The 13,943-nt window shown below is 43.2% G+C and overlaps 1 protein-coding gene across 40 annotated transcripts in view; it reads left to right on the forward strand.

The window, feature by feature from the left end:
* FOXP1 (forkhead box P1) overlaps positions 1-13,943 on the forward strand; it is a 378,502-nt gene that overhangs the window by 199,952 nt on the left and 164,607 nt on the right. Inside the window, exon 1 of one of the 40 annotated variants that reach the window (XM_086846860.1) lies at positions 8,490-8,578. The exons of the other annotated variants lie outside the window; for them this stretch is intronic. The gene's annotated coding sequence lies outside the window, so the exon portion shown is untranslated. Of the gene's footprint in view, positions 1-8,489; positions 8,579-13,943 lie in introns of those variants that run through there. 40 annotated transcript variants of the gene reach the window in all.

Below are 13,943 nucleotides of genomic sequence, written 5' to 3' on the forward strand. Positions count from 1 at the left end.
CAAGTTCACACGCCAACTGCGAAAGGAGAAAAGCCGATGTGCGAGGTTTTGCAGAACCCTGACTGTCTCCCTTCCGGCTGAGCTCTAATCTGTGCTCCCACCGGTGTCGTGTGTGCCGACAGCCGGAGCAGGCACCGGGGCTGGCGGCTCCCTTCCAGCGTGTGGGCAGCCCGAGCGGCACAGGCAAGCGGGAAGGGAAGGAGAAAAAGGAGACCGAGCTGCAGACTCAGACTCGAGAAGTAATTTCAGCCATGCCTTGGCGGATGGGAAATTGGGTTAGCGTGGTCTTTGGAAAAACGCAGGTTGGGCAGTGAGAAAGGAGCGGATCGCCAGCGGAGCAGGTGGTCAGTTACAAAACAATCCGTCTTCTTGTGTATTTAGTAAGTCTTGAAGTAATGGCTGCAAGAGATCTGTTTGTTGCTGCCCATGCTCCCCTGTCAGTTATTGAAAATAGCTTTTGCACATCTTGATTTCGTGTGCTTAAATATTTTGGGGTTTAACTTTGTTATTTCATTTTTTAAAGTCTTCAGCGGTTGCATGTTTGACATGGCTTTGTTATCCTAGATGTTATGTTATGATCTGGCACACAGAGCATTAATTCCTTTATCAGCTCTATTTCCTTTGCAGTTGTTCATTTAATTGAGCTCCTCTGTGTATTTTGCAAAACAAGATGCATTCATTATAACTTGCAGACCTTAGATAGTATTGTAACATGTTTCAGAAAAATAGCACTTTTGTAGACAGTTGTGGAAGTTGGGTGTTTGGTTTATTTTTCAGATGATGGGAGGAAGCAGTAGCAGAATTCTTGCATGCATAATCAGTCAGAACTTTCCAGAAGCTCTTTATTCAAGTTATTTTCTTTTAAAGCTGTGTTTACTCTAAGAATTCGGCTGAGGCAGTTGAAATATGTGGCTGCAGTGGAGAACAAAATACACTGTATGTTTTGTTACTCTCCTTGTTCTGCTTTGACTTGTGCAAACAGTTTTAATCCAAAGGAAGAGATCATACGGTCTGTGACTGCGGTATCGTACAATCCAGTTTAGGGTGCAAATTACCCTCTTACGGCACATCCTGACATTGAATAGTCTTGTCTGGAATAGGCTGTAAATAGGGTGTATCCTTCTCTTTCACAAGCCCTTGGAGCAGGAAGCCACATGCCTTAGCTCTAGTGTTCAGGAGCCAGCACATCTGTGGGACCATGCACCTGCATGTGGCTGGAGATGTTCAAATACAGTCTTCTGTGCAGATTTTGAACATTAAACACTCATTTCTGGTTGTAAACGGCCTCCACATGCTGCTGGGGGTTCAGCACCAGAAAGGCCATTTCCTGGAGCAACCTCTGCTGAGCTTGGCAGTGAAGGACCCTCCCAGCCAAGGGCTGAACAGCTGGTTCTGGAGAGGTCATGGGGCCACAGTGCTGTCTGCTGGGAGGCTTTCTGTTCCATTGGCATCACACATGGAAAAGGCATGGGCAGCCACAGGAGTGCTCACAATTGTTCACTGTCCTTGGCCAAGACAAGCTGGAGGGGCTCACTTGGTGTCCTGCAGATTCTCTCTGATGTTACCTCTCCCTCTCCCAACCATGGCTGATGGTGGATTAGAGGTGGGCATTGCTCCTTAGCCACGGGTGAATGCAGAAGAGGGATTAAGAGCTCAACTTCCTGCATCCTGACTCAAAAGTAGGCATATGTGCTTTTTTGGGGGAGTTAGAATCAAATTGGTTTCGACAGAGCTTTTTTAGGGAGTTTTCTCAGGCACAGGATGAAATTTTGAGGTGAAAAAAATGCACGCTTCTTTTCCCGCTTCTCTATTGGGCCAGTGTGGAGAGGACCAACTGTATTTTTGGGTGCTTGGGATCCATGTGTGTGGCTGTTGAGGAACATGTGCTGCATGTACACATCTCCTGCACAGAAATGTGATGGGGTGAAATCCTTTCTCTGGACTGAGACTGGAGCTATTCCTGGGAAAGAAAACATCAAGAGAAAACTGGGGATGAAGGCAGCTCTTCTGTCCCGCTTATTCTGTTCTGGCTGATGTGAACTGTCGTGCTGGGTGCTTGGATAGCACATTTGTGTGTGTGTGTTTGTGTGTTAGCTTACACACCAGTGTGCACAGACACATTTGGTTTCCCTGATGCATTGTGCTGTCCTTGCTGTAATCTGAGAGCCACAGCCCTTGGACAGGGCAAGGCGAAGAGTCGATCTGTGTTTCCACAAAAGCTTAGCTAAGTGCATTTTTTATATTGTGTTATGGGCCTGATTCTTGCGGGGGGTCAGATGCTCTCCATTGTGGATGCTCAGCATTTTTGCAAGTCACCCTGCTCAGAAGTTGGTGGTTACGGGGTTTTTTTAAGGAGAAAAAACAATTTTCCATTTGCTTCTCCATAAACTGAAACCACTAAAGAGCCCTTGCTTAGTTTTCCACACACAAGCACACACTGGTGGGAGCATGAGAGGGACTGCAGGTCTTGGGAGGCTTGAAGTGTGTGAAAACAAGGAGTCCTAATGAAAAGGGTTTTGCAATTTAATTGTAGTGGGTGTGCCTTTGTTTGTGCAGAGAAATGAAAGTGCTGGAGGCCGAAGTGCTTTCTTTATCCTCAGAACAGCGAGCAGTACAGACTTCCCTGACCAGTTCTGCCAAGGTGCCCAAGACCTGCAAGTCCCTGCCCAGTTTTGGCTCTCTGCTCACTGGGACCCATCCCGCGGACTTTGAGCCTTCAGCCATCCACACAGGATGCTGTGGCTCACAGGGCTCTCCAGAAAGTACCATGTCTGGCATGAAGGAGCTTTCTTGGGTTCCTGAGCGCCTTTCTCTTAAGGTGTTCATTCACCTCACAGATTCACTGCATGTGGGAAGACCAAATGTGTCCTTTGCAGTGGTTTTGAGGGTCCTGACTTTCCCTCGGGATGGATCTGCGCATCTCCATGTAGCCAGTGTTGTTCTTATACAAGGCAAGGGGCTTGTTCCTCCTTCTCACTGCCTTTTCAACCCCTTTGGAGTAGTCCATGAATCCCAGCCTGGTGGCAGGGGACCAAACACCCTGCTCCCTTCTGTGTCAGCCTCCTGAGCTGCCCCGTGCCCCTCAGCAACACGATCCATTTTAAATAGATGCTGTTTGCAGCATCCCGGACTTGCTGAGCGAGGATGAGAAATGTTAACATAAATTCTTTAAATAACATCTAGTAGTGTTGAATGCACAGAATTATAAAACATTTTTATATTCTGAGACTCATTTGCATCTTCACATTAAAAACTGTGGTTTTCTTCTCAGGGAATGGTTGCAAGATCTGATTTGTTTTGAAATCAAAGCTAAATTTGCGTTCTTACTTTCCTCTTTGCCCTTCATTTGACAAATTTTTCTTGTTCTATAAATACAGAATTGTAAACAAGGGCTAATCCTTAGCAACAACCTGGAAAGTTAACATTTCTCTCCAGCTCCTGTTATAATTAATTCAGACACTATGAATATGATGTGATTTACACATAATATTCCTAAGGCCAAGAGGTACTAATATCTTGTTAGAGAACTGAGGAAAAGAACATGCTTTTGTGTGTGCCATATAACATAATTGCACTGCATTTTCTTTCATGAGAAGGTGTTTAAAGATGCTTTTTACTTTGCATTTGAAAAATGAAAGGCTTCTGCTTCTGCATTTGGCTGAAATTGTCTTAAATGTGTTTTCCCTCCTGTAGCAGTCAACATTGTCAAAACATTTTGCAAAGTACATTTTAATAATATGGGTTAGGACCATCATTATATTAATTTAATTCTCTGTGTAGGTAAATTCGTAAGATGCTTCCACTTTGTCGTAAAAGTTTTTCACAGTAAACATCATCTGTTTTCCCTGTGCAAAAAAGGAGGAAGATAATATAGTTGACAAAAGGATAAATGTCTTGTGTGAAAATTGTAAAAGTACAGCTTGAACAGTCTTTCTCTCATGGACCATCCTTGTATTTTATTTAATTTTCATATAATTTTGTTTTGTTCTGTTTATATTTGTTCAGGGAGTGTTTTTGTAGTGTTAATCTATGTAAGCCACATGCAGTTGAAAACTGCAACTCCCAAAAGGCTGTGATTAAAACATTATGGATGTGGCAAACCACAAATGCAAAAGGAAGTTTACATTTAGATTTTCTTCATAAAATATTTTATTCGAGTTTTGTAATACCTTGGTATCGTGGTCAGCATTGCCATAAAAATTCTGTGTTATATGGAATGATACAATCTGTGAAGCATTTCCCATTATGTAGACACCATGTCTTTAAATTATAGCAATTTCTTAAGATTTTAAAGCAAAATGAGCTCTTAGAAGTGTGATTAATAGCAGGGAATGAGGCTAACACTGGGTCATCAGTGGCACTCCATTACAAAAAAGGTTGGACTAATAAAAGCATCCATCTATTTGACCAATAAAGCATTTGAATGATATGCTTATAGTTTTTATCATAGTGTAGTTACTTTGTACTGAATAAACTGTGATTTTACGTGCTGGAAAAGGAGCATGGAAGAGGCAGCGCGGCTGAGGTGAGAGCAGTTGTCTCAAGTAGGGAAATATCAGGACTTTTATGTGAAGCTTGATGTTTTCAGAAGCCTTCAGGTTGCAGTGTCTAAATTTTTGAAGCTGCTGTGAAATATCTAAATCCCCCGTGACCCGTGCCTGCCTGCCCACAGTCATTCGGTGAGGCTGGCCCTCGCTGTCCTGCAGGGAGGGGAGAAAGGAGGGTATTGTGTGTAATCATTAATTCAGAGTTAAGTCCCTGGCAGCCCCAGACATCAGAAATACTCTGCTGCAGCACAGGAAATGGGGCAGCACTTCTGTTTTCCTGGTGTGCGGACGCCAACCCCGTCCTCGAGTCGCACCTTTCATCCTGCCTGCTATTATGCTGTCAACCTGATGTATTAAAAAATAGGCAGTTGCCTGAACAATACTGCATTTGGGTTTTATTTAAATACCTGTCTTATTAGTAGGTTGTACTGATTTCATGGTTTTGAACCTTTTTTTTTTTCTTCTTTTTTTTTTTTTTTTTTTTTTTTTACTACAACAAAAGGCTAAATATTTTCTGAAAAAGAAAATGAAGGGTCTTGGCCAGCTGTGGATGTCCAGGATTGTGCTGTGAAAAAAAGTAACAAATATTCTAAAACTTGTAAAAAAAATGATGAGGGGGGAGGCTTCTGGCCATCATGCTGTTTGCACATGAAATGGCAAGGGAGGGGAGATTAGTGCCAGGGCCAGCTGTGACCTTGGATGCTTCATACATTTGAGACTGAGATGATTTTCCTCAGTGCTTGGCGGTGATGCTGGTGCTAATCTGAAGGTAGGGGTGAACCAGGGAGGGACAATGGTGAAGCTGGGAGGAAAAAGGACCCGTGGTATAGCCCACACCTACATCCACTAACCCCACCTGACTGGTACAACATCTTAAAGGGTTTGTTTCACATAGGAGAGGGATGAAGAGACCCATGGAGGTCCCATGCAGTGATTGTGTCAAGGCAAGAATGTAACCCAGAGCCCTGGATTAACCTCTACCATTAGGACCATCCATCTTCCCTCCCTGTACTTCAGATCTTTCAGAAATCTGTGTTCAGGGTAGACAACTTAGAGAAACCTCCCTGGACGAATGCTTTGATAGGAAATTTCATGAGTGTTACAGGAATGAGAGATGGGGAAGGATTCTGGAAGGTGACAGACCCAGGGGATTTGGGTATCCTGAGCACCTTGAGGACTAAAGTCACAAAGGCTTGGGGCCAAGAGAAGGATGTTGGGTGGGGAGCAGTTGGGAGCCAGAGGTTTTGGCTACAAGAAGACATCCAGGGGGCTTCTGAGTTAACAAAGAGGAGGTGAGGAGATCTACAAAGATCAGAGAATGGTGATGGGAGGCAGAGGCAAGAGGGCTGAGGGTGGGAGAGAGAAAGGAGGGGGAAGAGGGCTGAACCTCTCTTCCAGCCATGGCTTCATGGCTGCTGCAGGGCCCTGGCATGGCCATGGGTGTGTGTGTGTAAATGACACATGGCCATGGTTGTGCTGGGTGGGTCAGGCTGTGTCGAAAGCTGTTGTTTTGCTTGTTTGTTCTAGGAGTGAAATGAAAATTTTGCACCCCACCTTTTGCAGTTGTTGCTTTTCTGGGTTTTGATTTTTTTTTTTTTTTTTTCTTTTTTTTTAATGCAAATGGATCTTTCACATCAGTGGTTTGGCTGGTAAATCTTGTTTTGTGAAACACTTTCAAGTGTTTTCAGCTCCTTTCTTTCCCCTTTATCGGAACAGATGCACAGCTCTGTATTTTCCCCTGCTGCCTGTTGTCTTGAGGTTACACAGCAAGACTGCAAAGGCTTTTTTGTTTGTTGTTGTTGAAGGGGAGGAAAAAACCCTCAATCCACAGAAGAGTTAACAGGATTTCACTTGATCTGCTCGTTTATGCAATGAGTAATGCGAGGTTGGTAACAGCAAATTGTTGTTTATAAGCAAACATGGCACTGTGTAAACAAGAAGGCCTGGTCCCCAACTGGTTTGATTTCATGGTGGTCAGCAGCTGATGCATGTAACGTACAACCTTTCTGCTTCTCGAAATGTCAGAAGAATGACTATTTGTTTGTCTTGAGTTCTTCCCAGCTGTTTACTCTGTAATGCATTTGCCTCAACCTTGATTCCCTAAGAGTGGCCCCTTTCTCCTCCCTGCTCTGTTTACATTAGTCCTGCCCCGAGTGTCACCTATGAAATCTGTTGATTATTCCACCTGGTTAATGTTAAATTGCTCTTGCAAGATGATGTGTTTGTTCATAAACACAAATGCTGGGCCCCTTGTTTACTGTACCCATGGCAGCAATCAGTTATTAAACAAATATTGCTTTGTTTGCGGGTGTGAGCAGCAGTTTATCCTGCAAGGTCTGGAAAAAAACCTTTAAATGCTGGGATTTTGATAAAGGAGAAAAAGGGGAGCTTGTCCCTGGAATGTGGCTGAAACTCACTTTGGTTTGCTTTGCTTATCTTTAACTTGGGTGAAGGGGCTAGAAAGATTAGCAAGTTGTTTGGTTTTTCCAAGAGATTTCCTTAGTGTAATGATATCTATCCAGTTGTTTGCTTTTTTCAGAAGGGAGAGAGCACTCCTGCAAGACGACTAGCACAGCGGTAGACGGCTGATGGCTAGAAAATCCTGCATGGAGCAAACAAGGAGGTAGAAGGTCTAGGAAAAAGGTATAGGGCTATGAACCAGGTAATCACCCCAAAAGTACGGCCTTGTGTTCTATGTCAGCGTTTGGGTGGGAGCTTTTCGGTTTCCGTCTTTTCTCATGTCGGATTTTAATTGATGCGTGTGCTCTCGATGGAGTTGGAAAAGGCAAAGCTTTCCGTTTTACTTCTGAGGAGATCTGAGGAAAATCTGTTTTAGAAGCAGAGCCGTTTGAATGGAGAGAAAATAGGAAATTTAAAAGCGCGCTTTATTGCTCCTCCTCCTGCGAGTGAGATGACGGAGCTGCTTTTCTTCTTTTTATAACTGGAAAACTGCATTTACATCTGCTAATTTCTCTCTGCTGCCTGTTTGTTCTTTGGTTTCTGGGAGTCCTAATTAAAGAGAGCCATCCTGGTAGTTGTTGCTTTTGGGTTGTTTTGAAAACGAGCAAGAAAAACTCGCTCATACCATCTTTGTTTTTCAAAATTATTGTTTGTTATTGTTTCTGAGTGGGGCTTGGATTTCAAATGCCAGGCAGGACCTGTTAGCACTAACAGTAAATGGCTAGGGCTTTTCACACAAAGGGAGTAAACCCTCTTTGAGTGACCTTGAGAAAGAAATGTTAACTCTTCTTGTGTGAAGGTGTTGCCTATTCCTGCATATGTGAATTCATTTGTTAAAACGTGAAGGGGTTGTCTGTTCCTTTATATGCAAATTCATTTATTAAGACATCTTGGATACGCATTCATAAAATGATAAAATTAAATAATTGTCCTCTTCATCCCTCGGAAAGGAAGACAACAAAATATGCATAAAAATGTGATCCACTATATTCCTTAGTTTGCATCAGTGATCCAAACATACTGCTCATTTGGGCTGCTGGAGGGGAGCAGGAGGTACCTGAAGTGTGTAAGTGGACAAGCTGGTCATTAATTGACTCGTGGTACTGCCATGAATCAAGCCTTTGCTACCTCGAACGAAGTGAAAATGGTGAAGTGAAAATGGCATTGTGCAGAATTGTTAGAGTTGCACCTGGCTTTGAGGTGGTTTTTGACTTCTGGAGGCTGCTAAAGAGTTTAGCTATGCTTTAATGGAGATGTGCATGGAGGGTGGGAGTCTAATTCATCTACAGCCAGCACTTGGTAGAGGTTTTGTGTTATCTCGTAGCAGTGCTGCTGCTGTCTGGCGCAAACTGACTGTATTTACTAAATGCAACTTTGGTCTTTTATTTGGTTGAACAGTCACCTGTTTTTCTGTGAGGCAGACTGCAAGAGTTTGTGATGCAAGCTCAGAGCAGTGTGCATGCAAACAAATAAGTCCTGGCTGTGAGAACAGCTCTGCAGTTTCTGTTCCTGTTCTGCACGGAACGGCAGGGAGCCCCACGCTGCTGTGATGCCTGGGCTGGGATGAGCAGGTGGGTACCTCCCCAGGGACACCGACCAGGGGCCAGCACCGAGGGAACTCTGCACCTCACCGTGCTGCCCTTCCTTCTGGAGGAGTCACTCCTCTGGTGCCACAGTGCTCGTGTCCATGTGGGAGCAGTCACAGAGTCTCACGGTACAGTGAACTATGGCTTCTGGTTTGGCTTGGGGGTTTTTTTGGCCACTCGCCATTCCTTTCCTTCCACTTAACGGTGATCCCGGTGATGGTAAGGATGATTTCTGTCAAGCTTACTGCTGAAAGACAGCTCTCCCCAAGAGAGAGGAAGGAACCTCACTCTGCCGATGATGGTATGTAAATGATTACATCATATTTGCCAGTCACTTGGAAGTGGCCCAGCTCTAGAGCTTTTATGTGTCTATGGCATGAGCTTCATGCTGAATATGGATTTAATAGCTGTCAAGCTGAGAGGCATAGATTGAGATAGAGCTGGCTTAGCAAAGGGGGTTTGTTTATCCAAGGTGAGACTGGGAGTAACTTCTGTGTGCGTGCGTGAAATGAAGAGAGAATGCAAAAATCTGATTTGAGGAAAGTTGAATTGTCCATTGTCTGTTTAATGCTTTGGGTCTTACCTCATGGAAGGGAGTGAGACCTGTTGTCTTCACAGCTTGATATGTTCTAGTGCACTGGTTTTTCTTGGTGACCAATTCCAGCTCTTTTGAACAGAGCAAATGGCAACCTTTTAATGTCTGTTTCAATTAATTCTTCTTGGATATGCTTAATCTCTGTTCTTACTGATTGTGGTCAGCAACACCCTCAGCAGAAGAGACTTCCTTAAGGGTAACTGCGCTGACTGGTTCTCTGACAACTTAAGTTGTTTGGTTGTGATTTCCCAATAAGTCAGTGTGGCACAAGTGGGATTATGCTCCTGATTCCCCTTTTCTTCTCCTCACTGCAGCAGTCTTAAATTTCAGGTCCTGCAGAGCATCAGTCAGCCTTTCACTGATCTGCCTCCAAATGATTTCTGGTTGCTGTGGCCCTGATGGTAACACACTGCTGCTGGAAAGAGGGAACCCAGGCAGTGTGAGCCATACACCCCAACAGTCAGAGAGGTAGTGCCACTGCATATAGTTAAATAAATTAAAAATTGTGAATGTCTGCTTCTAGACAGGAACTGCCATTCAGGAGATCTGAGGGTGGCAAGTGGTTATAAACCTGTAACAGGTGGCAACAAGCCAGGCTGGTCATCATTGTGACCGACAGGGAGGAGGTAAGGCAGCCCGTGTCCTTCTTTTGGCCAAGGTGTTGTACTTCACCACTTTTGCAAAGCATGGGCTTTTCATTCAGTGAATTTAGTTACAGCTTCACATTTTCCTACTCCTTGCTTTTACTTCTGTCCCCCACCATGGCTCTGCATCACCAAGTAGCTCTACCCCAGTGCCAGCAGGGCAGGGCAGGGGAGCAGCCCTGTGTAAACCAGGTGTCAGGGCCTCGGGCTGCAGGGATGCTCCAGGAGCAGTGTGATTTGTTTCCCTTCCTGGGGAAGCCAGCACATCACCTCTGCCATGTGCTCAAACTCCACTCCCCAAGGCTTGGGATGAGTCCAGCCGAGGTGAGAGCGTAAGGAGGCAGAGCCAAGGATGCGCTGCGGGTAATCCCATTTCTTCTGGACCCTTTATTTCCTAAGCACTAAATGAAATTTCAGACTTTAGATACGTCTAGACATATACAGTGCACGATAAAGTTGATAATACATTAATCATTTTTAACAACAGGTAATATGCATAATTTATGGTGTTACAGTGCTATCTTTTTTGATATTTATGATGGATAATGCTCAGTTTTTGCCCTCATATTACTGCTTTAAATTATACCACAAGAAAATTAATGAGAAAGTAGATTTATGGCTTTCATTTGTTTGTCAATTCGGAAATTAATTGGGTGTTAATTTTAGCCGTCCCTCATCAGACCAGGTCTTTAGTATGTGTGCATTACTTTGCATTCATTGAAGCCTACCTCCCATTTACTGTGGGTCACTAGCTTTGCATACATTAAAATAGCCCTCAGGCTCATTCTCTTGATTACTTTTTGAACTGCCATGCATTAGAAAATTTACGCCTTTCTGTTATAATTATGAAAATTCTCTATTGGAAGATGGTGCTTGCATAACAGCAAGTGTACAGGCTTGCTCGGCGATGTAAGATCATATAGCAAATCCCTATACGTTTTTGTTCTAATCCTAGAAAATAGCACTCTCGACAATCTTTGTTGTGCGAGTTTCATCCTTTGAAATTTCAAGGATCCATTTTAATGCATTGAATTACCTCTTTAAGCTGAGGAAATATCAAAGGATTTCACCTCGTCGCTGTCTCTTTGTTTCCTCTTTCCACACATCCCGTGCATGTTCCTTCCCTTGCCTTGCTCCAGGTTTGCCTCTCCTCCTCCAAACCCCGCTGTCAGACGTGACTCAGCATCACTTTTTAGGACAGTGAAGCCTGATTTGCTCTGTTTGCTACTATTTTGGTTGATTCCTAAAGATGATCCTTAATTGCACTTTGAATCCCCTTCTCCTTTCTCCTACTCCTGCACAATTCAGCAACCACCAGTAGTGTGTAGGCGAGTGGCCTTCAAAGGGGTAAGCATGAAGTTTTATCCAAAAAGTACCCTAATGTACTGACAGTTGATCTATAGTTAGTTAGTACATAATTATACCTAAAATACACCCTGTCAGCAGGATAAATGACGGCTACTGAAAACTCTAAAAGCATGACGGGTGTTCACCCATCTGCAATGACGAGAGCGGAGGGGTTTGTAAGTTGAGAAAGGCTGGTGAGTTCAGCATGATCTGATTTAGTTAAATCATGCCATATGTTGGGATAGCTCTCTCTAATAGTCGTGCTAACCACAAACACAGGCAAAGAAAAGTCATCTGGTCCACCTGGCTAGTTTGGACTTCCCTCCCCGGCGTTATTTCTGCACTTAGCATGGTGGCAGCCCTTGAGCTGCTCATGTGAAGCTGGCTGATTCACAGTTAATTGTGACATGGTGTAATTTAGTAAATGAGCAGCTGAACATCTGTACGCCTTCCCCCACGGCACATCAAGCCTTACCTTACACAAGGCTTTTAATTTCTACAAGTGAATCCTTTTTCTTTTACTGAACTCATGGATGGCATGATGGTGCTGCTGGTTGCCTCGCCAGCCTAGGCATGGGGTGTCAGCTGGAGGAGATGGGTGTTTTGGCATCAGCTGGGGGACATCAAAACATGTTCCTGGAAAAATTCACTACTGGTGGTGGGATGTGGAGCCTGAGGTTCTTTCCCTGGCAAGGCACTTGCTCCAAAGATACCGGGACTAAAAGAGACCACCTGTGAGTGGGGCAGGGGTCTCCTGGGAAAGCTGTTGGGGTCCTCGTTGTGGATCACAGCAGTGCCAGGCTGGTGCTGCAGGGGTGTTTGTCTGTCCCTCTGCTGTGGGGAGGCAGCAGCTTTGCTCCTGCTCTTTGTGTTCCCTTGCTGGTTGCACTCCGGAGAACGTTTCGTTTTCAAGAGGTAAAATCCTGTCTTCGCAGTGTTATGTTGTTGTGGAATTCTTCCGAATTGTGTTAGGAGTTTTCTGTTTTGTTTTTAATAATGACACAGATAAACACCCTAAAATCATTCCTGAGCCTGTTTTGGGGTGCTGTTTGTAACAAATAGGTAGAACTTTTATTTATAAACCATGTACGTATGGATAGAATGCCTGCTGGAGAATTTGGGCTAGATCATGTGATTTGATCACTCACTTAAAACTGATTTCAGCATTGACTCTTCTGCCTATAAAAGTAGAAATACATTTTATAAATCTGTGTTGTGTTTAATTTACATGTCCTTTCATGGCTGGGCCAAGTTCTTTAAGGGCATTTATTCTGCTTCATATAAATAATTGATCAGCCAAGTTAATTTACTTCTGCCTGACTTGGTCAACCTTAATTAACTGCCCAGGAATAAAGACTGAACTTTTTGTTAGCTTAAAATCTTTCACAAATGTGGCAAAGAAGGGTTGTATTATGACAACACTTTTGCTCTAGGACTGATCCCAGGGGATTGAAATGCCTAATGATCTTTATGTGCATACATGTATTTGTAAACACCTCCAAGTACTAACATCTGAAATATAATCATCAGCCTCTAAGAAACTTTGAAACACACAGGCTATGTTGTAAATCTGTAGTCCCCGTTAAGTCTAGAAGCATATTTAAAACAGGGATTTTAAGGCCAGAAGACCCCAGGGATGTTGTTTTTTTTTTTTAAGGTGATGATACATTTAAAGATATAGATTGGTGCTTATTGAGAAATCTTAAAAATGCCTCACCAGATGCCTCCATGTATGGTGAGGCATCTAAAGACATCTGAATATCAGTCCCTTAGTCTTTCAGACTTGGAGTGGGTCCTTATTCTGACAGGTGCTTCAGTCAGTAAATCCTCCCTCACGCTGACATTAAACAATGCTGCTTAGTCTTCAGAAACTATACTGGTAGCAAAATTGCAGCAGTGGCACACTTCAGCGCCCACCTCCTGCCTACTAATCTCCATGCTTAACCTTGCTCATCTTAATAGGCCAGTGGAGCTGAGATGTGTATCGGCAGCATCTGGTCTCAGCGCTGTTATGGACTTTATGGACTTATTTTTAATGCCTTAGCAAAGAACTTTTTCAGAATTAGGATTCCTTTAGGTTCTATTTTTTTTTACCTCAAAACACACCGACACCAGAATCATCAGAAAGATTATTTTGATTCAGGCGGAGTTCACATCTGACCTATGTTTTCTCAATTTTGACCACGTCCTTAAGAAATTGGCTGTCCCCTGCTTCTCTCCAAGTCATCTGGAAGATGATTAGCGGTTTTCCTCCTGTTGACAGAGTGCCTTCTTTTGATTTTGCTTCAGTGAAATTTTGCTCCATTACCTTGAACATAACATATTCACCAAAGAGATGGGCCCAGCTGTAGGGCTTTGACTTTGTGTTTGACTGTGCATCAAAGCTAGAAAAAAGTTAAAATGGGAATCTGAAGAAACTGATCACTGTTCTGAAATTTTTAAACCAAGCCAACATTAAGTCAGAGCAGTTCTTTTATTATGTGTCCCTTGATTTCAGGATAAAGTTTCACAAGCTGTTGTTGGTACTGCAGCCTACCTTGGTCCCTTCATAGGAGAAAAACATTTTGTGTCACTTTAATAATTCAGAGTAATTCTGTATCACTCATAACATGAAATATCATAGAATTTATATATATATATATATATATATATATATATATATATAAGAAACACTGGTAATAACCCACATATTTTAAGCTTTAAAAATGCATTTTTCTTTTCAGAATTGATAAGAGAATCATTCTGCTTTCTAGAACACATGAAA

The sequence above is a fragment of the Cyanistes caeruleus genome, chromosome 11, assembly GCF_971803275.1.
Source record: "Cyanistes caeruleus chromosome 11, bCyaCae1.hap1.1, whole genome shotgun sequence".
In the NCBI taxonomy this organism is placed as follows: domain Eukaryota; kingdom Metazoa; phylum Chordata; class Aves; order Passeriformes; family Paridae; genus Cyanistes; species Cyanistes caeruleus.